Genomic DNA, 24,018 nt, shown 5'->3' on the forward strand with positions numbered 1-24,018 from the left:
CTGCAATGTCAGAACAAGAACTTCTGAAGAGCATCATAGAATATCAGGGTTGGAAGGGACCTCAGGAGGTCATCTAGTCCACCCCCTGCTCAAAGCAGGACCAATCCCCAACTAAATCATCCCAGCCAGGGCTTTGTCAAGCCTGACCTTAAAAATATCTAAGGAAGGAGATTCCACCACCTCCCTAGGTAACGCATTCCAGTGCTTCACCACCCTCCTAGTGAAAAAGTTTTTCCTAATATCCAACCTAAACCTCCCCCACTGCAACTTGAGACCATTACTCCTTGTTCTGTCATCAGCTACCACTAAGAACAGTCTAGATCCATCCTCTTTGGAACCCCCTTTCAGGTAGTTGAAAGCAGCTATCAAATCCCTCCTCATTCTTCTCTTCTGCCGACTAAACAATCCCAGTTCCCTCAGCCTCTCCTCATAAGTCATGTGTTCCAGTCCCCTAATCATTTTTGTTGCCCTCCGCTGGACTCTTTCCAATTTTTCCACATCCTTCTTGTAGTGTGGGGCCCAAAACTGGACACAGTACTCCAGATGAGGCCTCACCAATGTTGAATAGAGGGGAACGATCACGTCCCTCAATCTGCTGGCAGTGCCCCTACGTATACATCCCAAAATGCCATTGGCCTTCTTGGCAACAATTCATATCCAGCTTCTCGTCCACTGTAACCCCTAGGTCCTTTTCTGCAGAACTGCTGCCGAGCCATTCGGTCCCTAGTCTGTAGCGGTGCATGGGGTTCTTCCATCCTAAGTGCAGGACTCTGCCCTTGTCCTTGTTGAACCTCATCAGATTTCTTTTGGCCCAATCCTCTAATTTGTCTAGGGCCCTCTGTATCCTATCCCTACCCTCCAGAGTATCTACCTCTCCTCCCAGTTTCGTGTCATCTGCAGACTTGCTGAGGGTGCAATCCACACCATCCTCCAGATCATTTATGAAGATATTGAACAAAACCGGCCCCAGGACCGACCCTTGGGGCACTCCACTTGATACCGGCTGCCAATTAGACAAGGGAGCCATTGATCACTACCCGTTGAGCCCGACAATCTAGCCAACTTTCTATCCACCTTATAGTCCATTCATCCAGCCCATACTTCTTTAGCTTGCTGGCAAGAATACTGTGGGAGACCGTGTCAAAAGCTTTGCTAAAGTCAAGGAACAACACGTCCACCGCTTTCCGCTCATCCACAGAGCCAGTTATCTTGTCATAGAAGGCAATTAGATTAGTCAGGCATGACTTGCCCTTGGTGAATCCATGCTGACTGTTCCTGATCACTTTCCTCTCCTCTAAGTGCTTCAGAATTGATTCCTTGAGGACCTGCTCCATGATTTTTTCCAGGGACTGAGGTGGGGCTGACTGGCCTGTAGTTCACAGGATCCTCCTTCTTCCCTTTTTTAAAGATTGGCACTACGTTAGCCTTTTTCCAGTCGTCTGGGGCTTCCCCGGATCGCCATGAGTTTAGCCAATGGCTCTGCAATCACATCTGCCAACTCCTTTAGCACACTCGGATGCAGCGCATCCGGCCCCATGGACTTGTGCTCGTCCAGCTTTTCTAAATAGTCCCGAACCACTTCTTTCTCCACAGAGGGCTGGTCACCCCCTCCCCATGCTGTGCTGCCCAGTGCAGCAGTCTGGGAGCTGGTCTTGTTCATGAAGACAGAGGTAAAAAAAGCATTGAGGACTTTAGCTTTTTCCACATCCTCTGTCACTAGGTTGCCTCCCTCATTTAGTAAGGGGCCTGCGCTTTCCTTGACTTTCTTCTTGTTGCTACCATACCTGAAGAAACCCTTCTTGTTACTCTTAACATCTCTTGCTAGCTGCAACTCCAGGTGAGATTTGGCCTTCCTGCATCCCCGAGCAATATTTTTATACTCTTCCCTGGTCATATGTCCAATCTTCCACTTCTTGTAAGCTTCTTTTTTGTGTTCAAGATCAGCAAGGATTTCACTGTTAAGCCAAGCTGGTCGCCTGCCATATTTACTATTCTTTCTACACATCGGGATGGTTTGTCCCTGTAACCTTAATAAAGATTCTTTAAAATACAGCCAGCTCTCCTGGACTCCTTTCCCCCTCATGTTATTCTCCCAGAGGATCCTCCCCATCAGTTCCCTGAGGGAGTCAAAGTCTGCTTTTCTGAAGTCCAGGGTCCGTATTCTGCTGCTCTCCTTTCTTCCCTGTGTCAGGATCCTGAACTCGACCATCTCATGGTCACTGCCTCCCAGGTTCCCATCCACTTTAGCTTCCCCTACTAATTCTTCCCGGTTTGTGAGCAGTAGGTCAAGAAGAGCTCTGCCCCTAGTTGGTTCCTCCAGCACTTGCACCAGGAAATTGTCCCCTACCCTTTCCAAAAACTTCTTGGATTGTCTCCTGCCCATCATCCATATCTATAGAATCTTCTATGGGATCTCCACTTCCTCTGAACAGACATGCTGTTTGTGTATTCCTGAGACTAGAGAAAAGTCTCACTGGGTATAAAATCTGCTGCCAGGTGTAGTGTGAAGTGCTTACAAGGGGGTTTTGAATTCTCAATGAGTATAATTAAGGAGTACTTTCTGAACTTGAGCATTCAAAGTCTACTGTAACCAAAATAATCAGGGTGTTGCCCCTAGCCCATCTCCACACAAAAGCTTGTAACCGAGTTTAATGGTGCTTTCAATCCAGGCTAACTGGCATGGATGAGGGTATGTTTTGTACAGCATCGAGTACATTATCAGCACTTAAAGTATGCTAGGAGGCACATGCACTCAGCAATGGGTTTCTTTAAAATATTTGAAATACAGCATAAAACTGCTCCAGCCAACCATAGCTCTTGAGATGTATACCATGAATCTGAGCTGTACAGTATGAAAAAGTAAGCCCTTCATTGCAAGATTTGGAACATTTTATTTCTATTCAGAAAGAAAGCCTTAGCCTGGGGTCGGGAAGGAGTGACGAACGTTCAAATTTATAGAATATAGGAAAAACGCTCTGGTCTTAGTATAGTTGTGTGTATTTTTACTGTTCCTGTGTGAGTAGCATTTAAAATTCGAGACCCACGCCTTCATAAACATCCTCAAAGATGTCTAGTTTAAGGCCTAATCCTATGCTCCTCGCCCAGGCAGAACCCCCATTGAAGAGAACAGAAATTTTGCCTGAGTGAGGAGTGCAGGATTAGTGCAGGCCTTACTTATGGAGTAGTCCCCTCACCCCTGGCCCCATATAATAAAACTGAAGGAATCACTGTATGTGGTAATACTTACATTCAAAGTACATTGGAGAACAGAACACAGATGGCCTGATTCTGATCTCACATTAGTTGTACACTAAGATAACATGACTAACTTTAATGGAGCTAATCCTTATCTACACCAGTGTAAATGTAATCACATTCAGGCTCATAGTGCTTAAAACTTAAATAACCACCTAATGAAGAGGACAATCAATCACAATACTGAATGCCAGTTTTTTCATTTTTAACCAATATGTTCAGTATTATCCCCACAATACTAATTTTTTTCAAATCCTTAAATAATTCCAATATTATTTATTCTCGTTTCTAGTACTGGTGGCCTGAAGCAGCCACAGAGAGTTCTCCCCTTTCTGGTCAGCAATCAATCAATACAGAAGCAAACAAGGTTTTTAATCTGCATTTTCACTCTGTGGTCCCCTACTTCAAAGTCCAAATTCAGTGTTTACGACTCAGGGCTTGTTAGCACTTAAAATGCTGATGTGGTAAAGCTGCTTTGGTTGCTATTGCGCGTCAGTGAAGATGCTGCTTATGCTGAGGGGAGGGCTTCTTCCATTGGAGTAGTTAATCCACCTCCCCAAGAGGCAGTAGCTACGTCGACAACAGAAGCCCTTCTGTCTACACAGCACTGTCTACACCAGGAGTAAGGTCAGTGTAAATGCATCACTGAGAGGTGTGGATTTTCCACACGCCTGAGCAACAGTTATACTGATATAAAATGCTAGTATAGGTCAAGTCTCAGTCAAATTAGGACAGAGTAAATCTAACAAGAAGGAAGCAAAAAGAGCTACATGAATTAACAGATCCCTTTAGAAGCCCAAAGTGTCAGTTGCAAGTCCCTTCTACTCCCTCTTAGTTCATGGCAATTTTTATTAAAAATAAAAATAGCAGCATCTGGTTCTTTGGCATCCATTTCAAGTACATATTCATACACACAGCTTTGGAAGAGCCTCCAGAGTTGCAGAATGTTTAGATAATGAAGATTTTGGCTTGGTTTATTCATTTGGATGCCATTTTGTTATACTTTGGATTTGGAGAATTTTGTGTATTATAGTAAGTCTGTAAATCTCAGAGAAGCATTTGTTTATAGCATTTTCTTCTGTCCCTAAACTGGCACAGAGACCCTTATCATATGTACTCTAAAATGGAGTAGTGGTAAACAGAAGTACATTGCAAAAGATTTGAGTATCAAGCCATAAAACTGGGCATTTTATTATTTGTATGAACAAGGGCATGCAATTTCTCAGTAAACAAGGTCTGCCACTGCCTCCTTGTGCTCCCTTCTTTTACTTGTCTTTTCTTTTTTCCTCTTGCTCTTCTCTAAAAGAAAAATAAGGCTTAAAATCAAGTATTTGTTTTGAGTGTAATCATTCTTATTCCAACTTGACATCAGTCTTCCAGCTAATTTCACGTAGTACTCTATATTGCTTAAGGGCGTAATTCAGTTCCTACTCAAGTCAATGGAAAAACTTCTTTTGACTTCAGTGGGTGAAAAGTTGGACCCTTATTCTTTAAGTTCTTTTCACACATGCCTATGACATACAGTTCTTGGGGACAAGAAAAGGTGCTACCTGAAAGCCATATTCAGTATCTACCTTGATGGAGTTCTTTACTGTCTTGTCCGTTTGATTTGTTGTAATTATTCAGAAAGACTTATCACACTTTCAGTACTTCCATATGCGCTCATTCTTCTTATATTACAGTTCCCCATTTTTAATGTGTAAAAGGGGTCAAAAAGGCTAACATTATGTTAGGAACGGGATAGAAAATAAGACATAAAATACCATAATGCAACTGTAAAAATCCAGAGTGCACCCACACCTTGAATAGTATGTCCAGTTCTGGTCATGCCATCTTTAAAAGGATATAGTAGAACTGGTACGGGTTTGGAAGAAGGGCAACAAAGTTGATCAACGATATGGAACGGCTTCCATACAAGGAGAGACTAAAAAAGATTAGGGCTTTTCAGCTTAAAAAAGAGACTAAGGGTCTGACCTCGTATGGCAGCTCTTGTGTTCTTATGTACTATAGAGCAGGGGTTCTCAAACTTCATTGCACCGCAACCCCCTTCTGACAACAAAAATTACTAAATGACCCCAGGAGCTGGGACTGAAGCCTGAGCCCGCCCAAGCCCTACCACTTCAAGGTGGCGGGGCGGAAAGCCAAAGCCCCATCTCTGCAGGCCAGGGGACCAAAGCCCAGGGGCTTCCACGCCAGGCAGGGGCCCTGTAACCTGAGCCCTGCTGCCCAGGGCTGAAGCCCTCGGGCTTTGGCCCCGGGCCCCAGCAAGTCTAAGCTAGTCCTGGTGACGCCATTAAAACAGGGTTATGACCCACTTTGGGGTCCCAACCCACAGTTTTGAGACCCACTGCTGTAGAGAATTGCTATTTCATTTTGTCAGAGAAGAAAAATAAATGCTAATACATATTTGTGTATTATAAAGCACAAAAGCACAGATGACTGTGGGTGCTGTCATCACGTCAAGGGTTCATAGTGCAGTAATTATCCATTTTTATTACTGCAGCGTGAATACAGCATAAAATAATTTATACTTCTCTTGACTTTAACAGTTTTAACTTCTTTAGTCCTTTATTCTGCACTGTAAAGATGCAGTTCTACTAAACTAAAAAAAATAGTAAACCAATTTGTCAAATTTTAAATGAAAAAGACAGTGTCTTTTGAAGGAAGAAACAACCACACACAGTTTTGATAATTCAGTACCACATTTACAGCAGCATTTTAATTTCTTGATGCTCATGATACAAAGCCCATATGGACTAAAAATTTTCTTTGTTTCAAAACAAAAAGGAAAGAAGGAAACATCTCAAATTTGAGTGCCATGAGGACTTGCTGTGTAAATCCAGTCCATTTAAAATAAGAATCTTGTAACTTTAGGCTTTATAATTATGTAGTCATTTCATAATGAGCTGTTTCCTCAGTAGTCTGCCAAATGCTTTAAAGAAAATACAAATAAACTATTTACGATTTTTCTGAAAGTTTGTGACTTTGACAGCTTTTTTCTTCCCACCCTGCAAAATAGATTGTAGATTCCTTGAGGACTGATTTGATTATGAACTGTGTAAATAGTGGTGGACATGCAGTTACAAGGCTAAAACCCCAAATTTCCAGCCCTTAGGTCTGAATAGCTTTGCAGGAAGGATAAAGAGTCATTTGACTCAAGATATCCAGTTCAAATCCATCCAGAGGCATAATGACTGTGGTGTTGTTACCTGTGGTCTAATGACTGTTTGTCCAAACTGCAATTGAAGTATTAGCCTGGGAGTCAAAGGAATTGCCCTGTCACTCCAGAGAAGGTTCTTGAGTCCAAGTCAGGGTTGATAAGCGACAGCACTGCTATTTGAGTTGGCCTACACTTTTGATGCCTATTCCATGGATAAATAGCGGACTTTAGTTCCTTGGGTTGTCATGCCTGCAACTTACACCAATATTACATTCACTTCAAAAACATTCAGTAATCAGATAGTCCAATTTACACAATCACTGTTGTTGTCAATAGACTAGAAACAACCAGCCCTTGCTTCTATTCCTTCTTGATCATCTTTATAGAGTAGAGGACATGTTTTTTAACAAAAAAATCTTGTAGTGATTTAAACCAAATTCTGTGATCCTGTTTTGAACCTATACAGCTCCCAAGCATTGGAATTAATTCGCTTGAGCAGTCTCACTATGTGCCCTTAATTTTTTTCTCACAAACATTTGACACCAATTAGTATGTGTCCGAGTGAATAAAGAAAATTTTTCCTTTTTTTTTTTTTTTCCTGAGATGGAGCATAACTTTTATTTTGCCAAGAAAAACATTCTCCTAATCAAGATGGTAGCTCTTAAGTGAATACTGATGAATGACAAGACTGTATGGTTAACCCCCAGTTTTCAGTAGATGTAATGCCACTGATTTTCTTGTAGCTGTGCTCAGTTTTCATTTTAATCTGTTCTGGTGTTTTCCACTGAGGGACCACGTGTGTGTGAGAGAGACCCTTTTACTCTGTTAAAATTGGAATCACTAAATGACAGCAAACACTGCCATTTTTTCCCATCAGAAGCAGCTTTGGAATCAGCTCTTGTAGCTCTCATATTGGGAAATGATGACTTTGATACTTTGACATCACTTTTTAAAGACACAGTACATTGTCTGTTTGATGGTTGGGGCTATATCCCAAAACTCGCTGGAAAACCTGATTCCCCTATATCTGAGAATTTCTGCTTCTGAACTATTCAAATATTCTGCTGCAGCAATTTGGACTGTTATTTCCTCTTCCCTTTTAAAATTGAGATGCCATTTTAGATCCAGCTTTGCCTTGTTCATTTTTATTAAGCAACACTTCTGCAATTTTCAGAGATTTTTTTCATTGTTCAACAAAGTCAGTCGGGAGTAAATGTGGGGAGTAAGCACACATATCTTGTCAAAAAATAGCCAGTTTATACACGGATGACCTCTCATTCACACTTTGTACTTCACCCTCAAGGGTCTATTATAGAAATGAATAAATACAGTCAAGAGTACTTCTGGGGTACAGAAGAATCCTTTCATTGCTTATAGGATATGTTGGTGAGAGAAACACAAAGGGAAGCTGAGCACCTATATCATGAATGAAAAGGTGTTACCGGTGTTATAGATTGCATTTTAAAATAAAAAAGAACTAGAAATGGTTTAGAGATGGGCAAGCAGATGAATAGAGACATGGAGAGATGTCTGAGAGTCCCAGTCTTTTCACTCTAAGAGGTGAGAGAGAAGGTAAGCCAGTGGGTCATAATAAAGCTATACTAAACAATAAATGATGCCGAGAAAATGGATTGAATACTGCTATTTACCCTTCCTCATAATACAAAATGAGAGGATAGTCGATGAAATTGAAAGGCAACAGACTTGATACTAATAAAAAGGAATGATGTCTTACTCACAGGGTTAGGTCGTGTAAGTCACTGCCAGAAGATACTATTGAGGAGAGGAGCATAGTTCTCAAGTTCATAAGAGGACTAGACATCTATATGAGAAAATCCAGTTATATTAGATAAAATAATATTTTATTAGAAAAGGTGTAAACCCTCATGCTTCGTGGCATAAGGCAACTACTATCTGACATGATTTGGAAGAAACTTTTCCTGTGTGTTGGCTATTCCATAATTGTCCATTGTAGAGGTCCTTACATCTTTCTCTGAACCATGTGAACTGACTACTTTCAAAAAAGCTCAGTCCTGCAAGGGACTTGCATTCTGGCCTTGATCCAGTAAAACAGTTAAGTACATGATTATCTTTCAGCACAAGTAGTCACAATGACTTCAGTGAGACTACTCACTGGTTTAAAGTTAAGCACCTACGTGCTTCACTGGATCAGAGCTAGGGTGCTCACTCAGCATCTAACAGGATCAAGCTCCATGACAGGACACTAAGCTAGATGAGCCATGAGTCTAATCTGGCATTGCAATTGCTTTCTGTGTATATATGTCTTTTTTATGAATTTTTCTCTGTTAATTTTGATAGCAGTTTTGCTATTCTTAAAATAAACAAGTTTTAAGATAAGGAAGGTGGATAAACATAATAATATTAAAAAAACCTTAAAATTGCTTGTCTTTTTTTAAATTTAAATTGGAGTTTTTATTTACATGCTGCTCGTTCTTTACTTTCTTCCCATTTTATGGTCTTATTGTTAAAGTGGATGTTCTGGACATTTCTTTTTAGTTTCCTAATTTTTTGTAGAATTTCAGGTGTTGCATAATGGTTTTTTCTAATAAGTTTCATACTTCACATTTTCACATATGCTGAAAGACCAACCCACTTTCTCAGGGTATGTCTTTACTACCCACCGGATCGGCGTGCAGTGATCGATCCAGCGGGGATCAATTTATCGCGTCTAGACTAGACACGGTAAATTGACCCCCCAAGCGCTTTCCCATCGACTCCTATGCTCTAGCGCCGCGAGAGACGCAGGCAGAGTCGACGGGGGAGCGGCAGCAGTCGACTCACTGCGGTGAAGACACCACAGTAAGTCGATCTAAGTATGTCAACATCAGCTATGTTATTCACGTAGCTGAAGTTGCGTAACTTAAATCGGTCCCCCCCCATTGTAGACCAGGGCTCAGTAACCTCCATACTGTGCAAATAATAGAAACTAAAATGTTAAATACTCCCATGTAGTATTTGCAACCAACACTACTTTCCAATAAACAAAGCTATCACAAGTGAAGAAAGCAGGTATGTTTCAATCAAACTTCACTCCTCCAAAAGTGTTTGCAGTTTGAAAGCAATGGGGCTTGTACTCTGAAATCATGTAGATGCTTTGGAAACTCCCACCTTTAGGTGCCTCAGAAGAGACTTACAAGTAGACCTAAGCAAAAATTGGAATTTCTAGTTCATGGGAAATTTTTACATTTCAAAATTTGTTTTTTTTTCTTATTTGGACCAAAACCATACACACTGAAACATGGTATTTTGGAAACAATATATGCTCTCTGGGATCCAGGCAACTGCTGGGTGAAATTGACATGATTCTTGTCAGTTTTACTGCCACCCAACTGCTATAAAGTAACTCCTCGCTTAATGTTGTCCCAGTTAACGATTTTTCATTGTTACATTGCTGATCAATTAGAAAACATGCTTGTTTAAAGTTGCGCAACGTTCCCTTTTAACATTGTTTGACAGCCGCCTGCTTTGTCCACTGCTTGCAGAAAGAGCAGCCCATAGGAGCTAGCTGATGGGGGCTTGGAACCAGGGTGGACCTGCAGCCCCCCTAAGTTCCCTGTGCAGCAGCTACCCAGCAGACTATTAATTGCCGGACAGTTCAGCTGTCCCTCCCCCCACTGCCCTGTGCTGCTCCTGCCCTCTGCCTTGGAGCTGCTCCTGGGAGCCTCCTCCTTGCTGTGCAGAAGGGGGGGGAGAGGGGTGCAAATGTCAGGGTGTCCCCCTCCCCCCGCTCCTTTCCCCTGCTCCTTTACCCCATCTCCACAGAGCGAGGGGGGTACAAGACAGGGCTCAGGAGTAGGGAGTTTGCTGGCAGCAGCTGCTGTCTCAACTTGCTGATCTACTTAAAAAGGCAGTGTACTTAGAGTGGGGTTAGCGTACTTAAAGGGGAAATGCACGTCTCTCTCTCTATTTCACACACGGGGTGTGTGTGTGTGTGTGTGTGTGTGTGTCACACACATACACACACACACACACATACACAATGTGTGTCTCTGTTTCTCTCTCTCTCACACACACACATGGTGTGTGTCTCTGTCTCTCTCTGCCATGGTGTCTCCTCCCTCCATTTGTGTTGCCTTGTAGAGTGTGAGGCTACATTAATCTTTAATGTAACCCTTGAGGGCTCAGCCAAGTGCTAGTTCATCATTTAGCTGTAAGGCATTCCCTGGGAAATATCCCACCCTCTGACTCCACCGCCTTAACCAAGCTTCACAATCATCATTGCTGTGTACAGTATTCAATTGTTTGTTTAAAACTTATACTCTGTGTGTGTGTGTGTGTGTGTGTATATATATATATATTTAATAGTCTTTTGTCTGGCGAAAAAAAATTCCCTGGGATCTAACACCCCCCACTGCCCCCCCCATTTACATTAATTCTTAGGGGGAGATTGGATTCGCTTAACATCGTTTCGCTTAAAGTAGCATTTTTCAGGAGCATAACTCCAATGTTAAGCGAGGAGTTACATTGTAGGTCTGCCCTGGAGCTGGAAGCCCAGGCTCCACAGCAGCCTGCCAGGAAAGCTGACAGAGGAGGCAGAGAGTTCTGATGGAAGCCTGCCTGGCAAGAAGGGTTCTGTAGGAACCTGGTCTGCAGTTCCACAAAAATTGATTGACCCGGAACTGTTTTTGACCAGCTGTAGTTGGTATACACTCCTGTTTTTGAAAATGATGGCCTGTATATAAAAAAAGTTTCACAGAAAGTTTATTAATGTAGTGAAAGTCTAAATTACTGTTTAACTCTGAAGCAGTATGTTTTTGAAGTAACAATTTTAATGCTAGGTGTTTTTAATAAATAATACAATTTTAGCCCCCTGATGCTGCAAACATTTATGCACATGCTTAACTTTAAGCACATGAGAAATCCTGTTAAAATCAATAGATTACTCATGTCAGTAAAGTTGTATTTCTGCTTTAGTAGTTGCAGGGTCAGGGCCTTCATTTTCAATATTGTTTTTTTGCCTATTGCAGTTTCGTAAAAGTGTCAATTGATATACTTACCAATAATGGCACTTAAAAATAGCATTTGTAATTTTCTTCATAATAAATTTAATACTAATGTTGCAGCAGCACAAATTTAAAAATCAGTTTTACAAAGTCTTGACCTATATTTTTCTAAATCAGGTGATTCAGATCACTCCGTCCTGGAGCCAAGGGCATCATACCTAAATATAAGGGAATACCTGCCAGTGAAGCTGCCTCATGTCCTGAGAATTGCAGTGAGATGATATTCAACAAAATGAGAGTGGAGGATTCTGGATCTTCATTGGCTAATGAGAAGGAAAGAATAAACCTCCTGCCAATCCCTGAACTCTCTGTAGAGTCCCAGGAGCTAATTTAGGAGGCAACTGCTGTACAGTTCAGTTGGACATCTGCACAATCACATAGTGTCAAATCCTGAGGCCTTTACTCAGGGCTGTATTCTGCCCCTATGTGTTAATACCAGGTAAGGGGCAGGAAACTCCCTGACGTTCCTCTTGCAGAGTTTCCTCCTGAAGTATGTTCTGCTGTGAGAGGTGAGAAAGTGGGAGTCTGGCCTATAAACCTTGTAGATCACCAGCAATCTGTGTGGCTCTTGGGTTTCTGTGGGTCCATACGGAAGCCCTCTGTTGGCTGGCACTTTGGTGTCCTTTAGTGGAGCTGCAGTGCCGGGACTTCCCCAGCAATACCACCCTTAAAGGGGAATTCCCTAACATGGAGAGAGGGTTCATCTCACCTTGCCTGCTCCCTCTTATCCCTCTACCCCTGCACAGATCTCAAAACTCTTCATGGGGCCTGACGAGGGAGGAGAAGGCTGCTGTATATATAGCTGACCTCCCTTTCTGGGTGGGAGAATGCGGGAGAGTTCTCCCTTTGCACAGATTTGAAGGTCATGATTGGGCCTTTGATCTTACTCGCTTATTTGATCAGGCAAATTGCTGTAAGGAATGAGAACAAACTGAGGACCTCAAGATTGCACTAACAAGACTTTGCATGTCTATAGCAATTTCCATCTATAGAACTCAAAGCTCTTTACAAGCATTAATGTATACCTTATAGGGATACTGTAAGATGTAAAGTACTAGCTCACCCATTTTACGAGGGGTAAACAGACACATTAAATGTCTAGGATCACACAGCAAGTCAGTGACACAGCTGTGAATAGAATCCAGGAGTTACCCCCTGGTATCCTGCTCTAACCGTCCTGCAATATGTTTGTGGGTGAACCAATACATTGTGTTTTACATGTAAAACAATTTCCATGCTTTGTGATGTCTTTGACACAAAGTACAGATGGGTTAAGTAATACTCAGAATTTGCTGTGTGAAACTGAACAAATTCCATAACGGTTTAGCAGCACGATCACAAGCAAACGTGTCATTCAGCTCATCGTACAATTCTCTGCAGATTATTGCTCTTGTCAGTCACTACCTGAAGCCATAAAAAATGTTGATAGTGGACTCTGCAGAACCTGAAGCTACACATTTAGGATACAGCAATCTTAATGTAATCTGAGACCTGGTAGATGATTCTTCTACAGGTTCAGACACACGCTTAAAGCCCAGTGTATTATGAATGCAAATGAAGAGCCAACATGTGTAGTTTCTCAAACCTTTAAATAAAGTAATTGAATGTTTCTTCACATCTCTTTATGAGTTGGCTAGACAACACCCTAGAGGTCCAAGGCACACTGAAATCCTCATTTGCAAGTTTGTGGCAAAACTAACGTTGGATATATGTTGCTGCTGTTCTGGCTGTAAGCATATATACTTGTGGTGTTGGATATTTAATGAGTGGTACTGTGCTGTATAGCTGATGTAGGCGCTCTTGGTATCTGCCGAAGAGTTAAATCTGGCTAGGGATTAGAGGAATTTTGTGTCTTTCAATGCCGCCTCACATTTTTAAATGAAGCCATGTGGGAGAATCCTGTAGCAGAAGTTTTGAATGGTACATCTGCACATGCTACATCCCCAGTGGTGCCAGCAGCAGCAAAGTGAAATGAGCGTTGGCCTTTCACTCCCCCACACAGAATAACTTGACAGCATGATGTAAAACCACCCTCAGCCCCAGGAGGGAGGAAGCACGTGCATTGTTCCCTAGTAGTTTTCTCCCACTTTTCAGACTTAGTAGAGATGTGTGTCAGTGGGATCAAGAGAACTTGCTTGTCATTGAGATATGAGACTATTGAGAGTAGTGGAAATGGAAAACTGGAAACTTCATTGGTCCCTCCGAGGATTCTGACACAAAAAGGATGGAGAAGGAAATGCATATAAATAAATGGGCAAGTGCCAACAATAACAGTGAGTGGAAGAAACAGAAAAATCCAACAATGAGACAGACAGATAGACACACCATACCAATGGCTTCCATAATTTATGGTGGATATTTGAATGGTGTCATTATGTATAACTAGCTCAGTCATCCAAAAGCCATTCATTGTAGGTAGGCAGCCAGGTCAAATGCTTACCTCACAAGTGCTTTGCAAACACACTTGTCCTTGATCAGGCAAAAACTGAATGTTGCTGGTAGGAATTAATGCCTCTGATGTTGTACATAGTTTCACCTTCCAGAGGTGGTAATATGGTCAAGTGAATTTAAAAAATCAATAGATGAAGGCCTCCCACCCTGAATAGCTGTATTACGTAATTTGGGGTCACTTTGCCCCCTCCTGTGGGAAAGGATTAAAGGGGAAGATAACCCCACAGAAAGTCCCTCATGGAATTTCTCACTTTGTTTTCTTGGGGGGTAATGAGAGTTTGTCATCCTGTGAAATATGCTCCAAGACCACACAGATCATAGGGAATCTGAAGGAGGCCACCAGATCTGGGTCTCTTACCCTTCTCCCACCTTCCACTCCCTGGTTGCATTACTTCATTGAAGCTGTGCTACTAGGGCCTACTTTAAAGGCATGTGTTCCACTGCAGAGGCAGAGCTACAGAAAAGCAGTACAACCTGGGGTTATATTGCCTTTACCAGGGGAACTAAAGAAACTGAGGCCACAGAGAGCCCTTTGTGGCCCTGGGAAAAGAGGAGTGATGGTACAAGAGACATAGCTAACTCTTCCCATTTTCACTCAGAGATAAAGCTTCAAGACTGAACTAGCCATTAAACTATAGATTTCCCTGTGGATTTTCTAAACCCCTAGTTTTCCTCCATGTACCATTGTGTCACCAAAGCCCCTTGCACTTTCCAGCTGTGCTTTAGAAAAAGTTTTCATCCCCAGTGACTCGTAATTTGAAATATGAATTTTTACTTTTTTCAGCTAATGCCGGGGCATCCTAAAAATGCCACACTTACTTGAAATGTTACAGTAATCAAAGGAAACACAGAACTAAACATTTGCTTGTAAAATTTGTGTAAATTCCCCTCATTCCCTGCATTTGTGTGTGATTTGAGGAGAGCCCCCCGATAGATAAAAATGAAATTAAACCTTAGTGTGCAGATGGCTGTTGTGTTGCAGCGATAGTGTTGCTGTCATCTGGGTGCCTAGAGTACATCTCCATGGGCTTCTTTTCTATAAAGATTTTAAATAAATATGACAGGAAGCCAATACCCTTCTGTCAATTCTAATGTCATAACAGCGAGTATTCAGAGCAAGTATACACAAGAGGTCTGCCTTCTCCTTTGAATGTACTGTGAATAATAGGAATGCCATATTGGTTAATATAAAATTGTGCCATGAAAATAGAGGGTGAAAATCAGAAAATGGTTTCAGTCTTTTATTAAATTAGGAGTGTCCTCTTTACACCTGGTCTTTTTTCCCCTTTACTGGTGAAGAGAACTTATCTATCCATTCATTAGCTGTATATTTGATTTGGCCAACTTGCCTGCTGGTAGAATGATTCCTAAATACCAGATCCAAAAATGCGATCTCAAAAAGAATATGGAAGAAGGATTATAATTACTGGTGAATCCAAGTGGAAAAAATATAAAAGCTCTTGTATATCATTTTTGTATTTGTCCTATATGCCTGTAGTGTCCTAACATAAGATTTGTTCAGTCTTAAAAGGGGGCTAGATTTTCTCACCATTTTGTAAATGTTATGGTGGCTTTATGTTGAGCTTTGCTACTAATTGTTTTAAAATTTGTTTCATCTTAATCCATGTAATAATGTCTGATTTGGTTAAATGAACAAGCAATTTATTTCATCCGTTCCTTTTTAAGATTTATTTTATATATTGTAAAATAGGTCATTTAGGGAGCACAAACCTTTTCTCAGAGATGATGGTTTCCTTTTCCTTCCACAGGTGTAATTTCTCTCGTCTGTGACCCTAGAATTCGTCACGTTCTCTCAGGATACTCTCTTCCTTATCCATTTGTGTTAGCCATTTGCCTCTTCTCTCAATATCCCATAATATTGGGATTGCTTTTATCCAAGGGCAATACCAATGTGCAGGGAATATTGGCAGTGTCTATACAGATTTGTCCAGTCTCCCAACTCAGATTTTGTCTCCCCTCAAAAAAATAAAAATGGATGGAGGAAGAAAGGTGTGATCCCACATAGACAGGATTTTTGCAAAGGATTTTGGTAGTTGTTTTCTAAGACCATATGATTTCACTAGGCAAAAACCTCTGCTATACCAGCAAGCGCCTGCCATCTCACATTCAGTTGTGCATTTTCGAACCTGCAATGAAACTTAGGCTGCTCCTCATACCAACCTCATAATCTGAAATTTTAATACCGGTTGATGATTCTGCAAGTTACAAGGATGGTTATTCAGGAATACTAAGTAGTCTGACTGGGAACACTGATTGTCTAAAGCCTCGTTCTCATTGGCCAAATGGACCTTTTGATGATAATACACCAACTTCAAGTGGGCAGAGCTGGGGTAATGTCACTGGAAGAGCAAAACACCTTCTGCCTATTGTTAAATGGGATGGATAGGAGTGTACGTAGGAAGGCAGTTAAAGGAGAAGGATATTAGAAGCAGCTAGTGGGGAGCAGGGGAGGGTAGAGAGGAGGATCAGTTTTTAAAAATGTATTTTTTTTTCAGTTTCCCTTGTCACCCCCTTCAAAGTGTTGAGCTCCCCTTTCAGAAGTAGTATAAGACCTCCAGCCACTTGGTTTTGCAAAAGCTAAAACTAAACTGGAACTGTTCAGTACTGCGTTCTGACTATAAATAGCAACTCTAAAGAGGCTTTTGAGCTAGGGCAGGGGTGTGCAAACTTTTCCAGTTGTACCCCACTCCTCTTACCATTAATAGAATCTGTCCGTGCGCACCCCTCACCCCATTACTGCACAGCCAAGACTTCCTCAGCAGCCGAGCTTGGGCTGAAGGCAGAGCTGGAGGCGGAACTGAGGATGGGGGAAATATCTGGGGCTAGAGGCGGAGCTGGTCTGGGAGTGGAGAGAGAATGAGGGCATTGCTGGGCAGGGGGCGGAGTGGAGGTGGGGATGGGGGCAGAGCGTGATTGGGAGTGGAGTTGGACCTAGAGGCAGAGCAGGACTGGAGGCTGAACAGGGTTAAGGGAGGAGCAGGGCTGGAAGCATGGCGGTCCCTCCCTACCCCCTGTGGGGGCTAGCCCGAGTCACACTGCACGCCCCCTGAACTGTCCTCTGTGTCCCCCTACGGGGGCATGCCCCACAGTTTGGGGACCACTGAGCTAGGGTTCCTGACAGTTCTTCTTACCCTAATAGGGAAAGACACATAGTTTAATCAAACATACTAAAAAATAGGGAAAGCATATTTAACATTTTAAGAATTATCATAGTGGAAGGATTCATTATGTTTATAATTGTTTTTTCAAAAAGTGAAATGTAAATTCTCAAGCCCTGTTCTGCCATCAGTAAATAATGCCAGATTGTGTAGACGTGCTCACAGATTAGTGGAGCCATACACCAGCACCTTTGTGAATGCACACAGCCTGTGTGCTTTATTGCTATATATTCACTTATTATGACAAGTAGTATTTCCATTTTTTAATCGCTTTACTATCTATATTTATGATTCTTAATGTTCTATAGCTCAATTACTCTTTGATGTACTGGAACTCCATTACACAGATAAACTGTGCTGAGTACAAATGATCTACTGTACCAGGAGGGATCTCTGCATTTGCATATTAATGACATTCTATAAAAGTGATGGCTTAGACCATTAGAAAATAGAACTATTAAAATGTATGGAACAGAGTTTATATGTCTAATTGCACATCAGATGAAAGGGAAGTCCTTTTGAGCTAAACAAGGAAACCAGGATAGCTTCTTAAAAGAACTATTGCTAATCTAAACTTACTAGATGCTGGGAAACAAGAAAAAGAGAACAATGCATTTGTAGATTGTCCCTGATTTCAAAGCTTAGGATATGAAGGACATCTTAAATCAAATGCTACTATGTATTTGTTATATTTCCCCATCAAAGGCTAGATGTACTAGAACTAAGCCAGTGTTTAGGCTGACTACATATTCTTGCTGGGGAAATATCACAGCTGACACCTCAGAAACACCACTTCAGGTTGCTCTGTAGTCAAGAAAGACTGTACTACCATGTGGGCGATGAGGTAAAATCTATGATTTTATCTGGAATTTAAATATAAGTATCCTGTGAGGACTGTTCCATTACTTCTCCCTTTCAGGCATTTCATATACATGATCCTTTTTATTTCTGTTCCCTCCCTTCAGTAAACTACTAATAAATACTCCTGTTGTTTATCTGAGGTTAAATTAGGTTTTGACTGCTTGGACTGGGAAACATTACTGACTTGCACTCCTGAAAGGAACTCATCTGCTTGCTCCAAGTAGACAGAGAAGAGTGAACATAAGAGCCTGTAAATGGGTCAGTAACATGTAATCTGCTAGCAGTGTCAGCCAGGGGCCTAGGAGAGATGGGTAAGAGAGTGAACTCAAGAAAACCAAATGCCCTAAGGGTACAAAGTTCCACTGTATATATTAAAGTGAACTATCAGCCTCAGTCGCCTCTGGAAAAAGTAACATCCATTCAAATAAACATAATGCTGGAATATGACATATAATGCAGCTAAACTTCACTAGAAAATTTAGCAAGTTTTTGTTGCAGCAATTAGCAGTAAAAAGACTAACGTTATTGACATTGAAGTGATCATAATTGATATTGATTTTAATACCTATTGAAGTAAATAAGTGGTGTTGCCTCACTATCCTCAGACTCGGCAGGAGAGCTATCCCTTATCTATTGTCACAGCTTTCATAAACAGTTAAGGGGCTAGAAACTTTTTTCACCCCAGTTAGAAGCTTATTCTCTGAAGACTTCTGTTAAAATCCTCTGAATGTTCATGTTTTAAATCTCATTACTGCAGATTTCTATTCTTCTGGTATTTCCATTTATATTTTTAATGTCATGCTTTCTAAATGCCAAATCCTTGTCCCACTGGAATCAGTGGAAGTTTTGCAGTTGATTTTAATACCAAATTTTGGCCCTATATATTAAACCCAGGGGAGTAGTAGAAAAGACGAAAGTGACCCAGTGTTATGCTGTTAGGAATATTAGATATTTCTGGTTGGGAAAGGAATCTACCTCTTGCAGCTGCAGCCTGCAGCCTGGGTGATGGAAGGAGAGAGGAAGGTTTCTGCTTTCCATTGTCGATCTGAGCTCTTCTACTCCAAGTAGAAATTGAAAACTAGCCTGTGTTGAGAAACAGTCACTTAAACAAAGTCCTGATGTTATCAGAATCTCTTTTTAAAGACTCTGTGCCATGTCCTTTGTTACATTAAAATATTTTTGACTGAACAACTCTGGTAAAGGTGAATGATAAAGTAAAAGAATATTTTTGAATTTGGCTTTCTGGTTCCTTAATGATCTATAAATACAGACTTATGTGTAAAATGAATGTTCTGTGTGTTTTCTGCATTTGACATACAAGGAATTTCAGGTAATAAGCCTTATCAGCCCTTGACGCCTCTGTTAATGGAAACAGGCATTGTAGCCCAGAGTGCAGCTGTATGCACTATGCAAATCCTGCTAACATCTTGGCAAAGACCGTAAGGAAAGAGAGAGAAGCCAGAACCTGCTGTTTTGTATGTGGAAAACAAGCATGAACATGCATGCTTTATGGAGGGAAAACTGTAAGACAATCTTTAATATATTAAGGAAGAAAGGAAGAAAAAGTCATTAAACCTTTACCCCTCCAGAAAGTCCACTGACAAGTTGGAAACTTTCTCTGGAGAGTAGGGTGCAGTATAAGCCACAAAAATTAAATTCTGGGCATGTATGGGTTTCAGAGATACCTTTTGAATGTGAACTAATGCAAGTCTGTCTTCCTGACTCTGCAGACAGCTCAATGCCTTTACTGCTTCCCAGAGCTAACAGTAGTACAGTGGAATTTACAAGAATATAGTTACTTTACATTTGTGTTGGTTTCACTCCACAGTTGCTGTAGAAAGCTTTGAGCAACAGCAGAGGTATGCATTGGAGCTATGCACAGACAGGCAACTATACAAAACATGGAGGATGTTAGAAAGTTAAACTAGTGGAGACTTCTCTTCATAACAGTCAGGAATCTCCAATATTTGAGGCAAGGATATAGAGTGAAAAGGAAGAACTTCACATTCCATTGCTCAAAGGAGTAGGAGGGTATAAGATGTAAACTTATCAAATGCCTATTGGTCAGAGGGTGAGGTTCAAGTAGGAATCTGAGTAGATAATGGCGCAGTTGGTATTGACCGAGAATCTCACTGCTACCCAGCTGCCCTATCTGTTCCAATATCTGTGGCTAGTTCTCTGGCTGATAAGCATTTTACTTCCATAAATTAGATTTTCCTTTGAATGTTGTCACCTTTTAAATAAAATTTACTTTTAGCATGTTTAAAACATTTGTCACTTTTTGCACATAAGTGGCTACAGACATTAAATGTACATAACAAAACACATATTACAGCTGTTGCCTGTGCACACTTCATCACTGAATCCCCTGGGAATCACTTGTATGTTAGAATGACCAGGCTGAGCCCTAATTGATGAATCAGCAGCTGGACTATATACAAATACCGTGGATCTATAGAAAAGGCGAAATACTTAATTCCTTCTGTTCACAAAACAAAGGCTTAACAAACTCTGTTTATAGTTCCATATACTCCAATGTTAGTGTTTGCTAAACAATGTGTGGGAAGTGGGGGATGGAGGGGAATATTCCCTAAAATGGTTTTCTCCTAAGGATACAGAGCATTAAGAAAGGTAGATGAAAGAGAGAACGTCTTTAAAAATTTGTATCCAGGCTATGCACCCCAATAGGCTGATACTGCATATCAGCAAGACGAATATCAGTCAGTTGCTATTAAATTTAATTAAATTAGAACACCCCATTTATTTGTATATGAATAACAAAACTAGTTATTGTTAATATATGTATATATAGGATGTTTGACTACTTCTTAAGACTTGTGAAATTGCATTCATTTGCTGTACAGAAAAGGGAGACAATTTGGAAGTGTTGAAGCTTTCATATGGGATTTATTCAAATTCAGACCGGTACATGGAACAATGAAATTGTTTCCCACAGATAGTATAATGTGCGTGCGTGCGTGTGTGTACGTACATACATATGTACTCTGTGCTGCCTGTTTTTTGTTAGTGGAAGCATTATCTGCAACTTTTTTTTAACTTAGCTTTTAATATTTGCCAAAGTTCCTGAATTTGTCTCAGGTTGTCTTGTTGTTATAGTACACAAGACTGGGAGGTTCAACAGTGCCATCTTGTGGATCATCTTGCAGGTTTCAAAACATGGTTTTGGTTGGCATACAAACAACCTCGACAGCATAGCATGTGGTAGAATCTCAGATACGGAATGTCTGTGTGCAATCAAGCAGAATATTTCCCTCTGGTAGCCAGCCAGGCTAATTATTACTTTTGTGTCCTGAAAATTAATAACCCAAATATATTATAAGCAAATCAGAAAGTCTTTCAGGCCAACTGATGAGCAGTGTGCTTGTTGTTATTCTTACTTAGTTTGCTGGGAAATGTGTTTTTAATCATCTCAGTGTGTGTTTAATCATCTCAATTTATTTTCATAGACAATGTCAGAATCAAAGGCAACCAGGTACACTCAAACATCTCTGTGAAGTTGTATATAGGAGACCTTCAAAATGGCACTAAACTAAAATTGAAAACAGTTAACTCTTGTTTTGTAACAATGACATACAAATTCCCAAATAACTTCGAAGGCTAAGCTGGATGGGTTGAATGTCTCACCAGTTGTTGTTTTGTTTTATTTATTTTTTTTAATTCCAGAAGGCTAAGGGCAGGATTGAGGTCTGAAGTTTTGCCCACTGAAATCAGTGACCACAGCTGTACTCCGGGCTGGAAGGTTTAGAGAACCTTAGGGGTTCTCACAACAAATTTGTTGATGGCCTCAATGCAGCCACCAACTCTTCCTGGTTGCCACTCTGACAATTTTTCCTAAAATACTTAATTAACCTTGGAAAAACATATAAATATGCACATATACATGTCCAAATAATTGTAATTCATTTATGTAGTGGTTTATTTGCAGACTCAATAATAAAAATAATGTACAGTTGTCTCTATTCTTTACTGGACCTAAACAGAATAGAAACACAAATCAGATGCTTTGCATGTTGTCTTGTTTCTTGGGGTTTTTTTGCTTTTTTGGTTGCCTTTTCTTTTTTAAGACTTGATAGCTACTAAGTTTGCTATCAAAAAGTGATACTAACATACAACAGATACCACTTTTCATAGCAGACTTAGTCAGCCTTGGCAAGCCTGGGGACAAATTAAGTCCTGAATGAGGAAGTGGGTATGGAGGCAGTGGGGTTCAGGGGCAATGGGGCACTGGGGGAGGTAGTGGGGGCCAGGAGTGTGATGCGGGGGGAGACGAGTTCGAGGCTAGAGCCTGCCACTGTGAGGCAGGGGAACAGCGCCCAAAGCCAGTGGCTGGGGCCTGCCATCCACCACCCCAAGGCTGAAACCCCTTCCTCACCACCCCCAGGGAAGGTGGGGAAATCACTGGCTGCCTGCTCCTCCAGCTTTTCTGTCTCCAGAGGGGGCCCAACCACTGCTGGAGGCCTAGGGGGAGGGGCTGCTGCTTTATTTCCCCCCCGTCCCACTCACCCCCCCCATCACTGCCCAGGAGGTTGTGGCCGCAAGAAAAGCCCCCGGTGGCCACATTTGAGAAATGCTCATGAACCTTATTGCTGGCTTTCCGATGGGTGAGATCAGTTACATACTAACTGCATACTGTAACACAAATACAGAATAGCCATCAAAATAGGAACTATAATACGTGCTTATAGATGGGCAGTTGGAGATCAATGGATAATTAGCATCATGATACAATTGATCCTTTCCAATTTGTTTGCCCTCGCCTATTGTCCAGGAGAGAGTGAATGATCTCTCATTGGAAGTCAAGCATGAAAATTGGATAGTGACATCATAAAAAGCCCTGTCCCTTCTCCAGCAACTCCCTACCCACCTGCTCTGGAGGGCGGGGGGAAGGAAGTGATTGTTATAACAGGTGCACAGTGCCTGTCTACTGCTGTGTACCCAAGCCCAAGGTCCAGGTATCCCCCAGAGGTATATATTGAGTTCGTACTGCGCCTTGTGTCCCTCTTCAGCCACACAGCCCAAGACAGAATCTAGCCTTTAACAGGGGCCAGTATTTGTTCTTCTGATTCTGTAATTGGAGAGCCCAGTTAATAGTCACAAGACATAGTACTGGGAGATTCAAGAAGAGACGGACATCTCTAAGTACTTCTATCGCTTTTTGGAACTAAAAGGCAGGATCTTGTGTATTTCTGTAGTTCCTGGCCCCTTAGCAGCGCCTTCAACTAGTAAATGTTTTTCTCTCACTTATATTAGAGTTTAATTGGCTCCATAAATAGCCCTGCTGTAGGTTAATGTGGATGGTGCTTACCAGGGTCAAGGCAAGCAAAGAACTATGGCCCAGATTCACAAAGGGACTTAGGTACATAGGAAATCACAGGTACAACACTGGCATCTACAAAGCCTGAGTTGGGTGCCTTGGTTCCCTGTACAATGCATGGGGAGAGAGGGGCCTGAGAATGAGATCCCGAAAAGCCAGGAGCCACATCAGCTAGGCCATGAAAAATGCATTGCGGACCATGAAATCTGGTCTTTTGTGTGATTTTACCCTATACTATACAGATTTCACTGGGGAGACCAATGAACTTGGTCTAAAATTGGGGGTCCTGACCCAAAAGGGAGTTGTAGGGGGGTCGCAGTATTGCCACCCTTACTTCTCCACTGCCTTCAGACCTGGTGGCTGGAGAGCGGCAGCTGTTGGCTGGGCGCCCAGCTCTGAAGGCGATGCCTCACCAGCAGCAGCGCAAAAAGAAAGGTGGCAATGCCATACCATGCCATTCTTCTGCACTGCTGCTACCTTCAGACCTGGGCGGCTGGAAATAAGGGTAGCAATACAACACCATGCCATCCTTCTGCACTGCTGCTGGCGGCGGGTTTGCCTTCAGAGCTGGGATCCTGATCCACAGCCGCTGCTGTCCAGCTGCCCAGCTCTAAAGGCAGCACCGCCACCACCAGCAGCAGCGTAGAATTAAGGATAACAGTACTGCAACCCCCGCCCCCTATAACCTTGTGACCCCACCCCAATTGTAGGACTTCTACAATTACGACACTGTGAAATTTCAGATTTAAATAG

General features: G+C 41.7%; 1 protein-coding gene and 1 long non-coding RNA gene across 3 annotated transcripts in view; both read left to right on the forward strand.

The window, feature by feature from the left end:
- The window catches only part of LOC102942857 (death associated protein), an 89,046-nt gene that overhangs the window by 52,725 nt on the left and 12,303 nt on the right, over window positions 1-24,018 (forward strand). The gene's annotated exons all lie outside the window — the stretch shown is intronic.
- On the forward strand, window positions 11,558-19,163 carry LOC122464589. The gene is made up of 2 exons (XR_006288770.1): window positions 11,558-11,948; window positions 15,660-19,163. It is a non-coding gene; the product is annotated as an uncharacterized LOC122464589 (long non-coding RNA).

The sequence above is a fragment of the Chelonia mydas genome, chromosome 2, assembly GCF_015237465.2.
Source record: "Chelonia mydas isolate rCheMyd1 chromosome 2, rCheMyd1.pri.v2, whole genome shotgun sequence".
Classification (NCBI taxonomy): Eukaryota; Metazoa; Chordata; order Testudines; family Cheloniidae; genus Chelonia; species Chelonia mydas.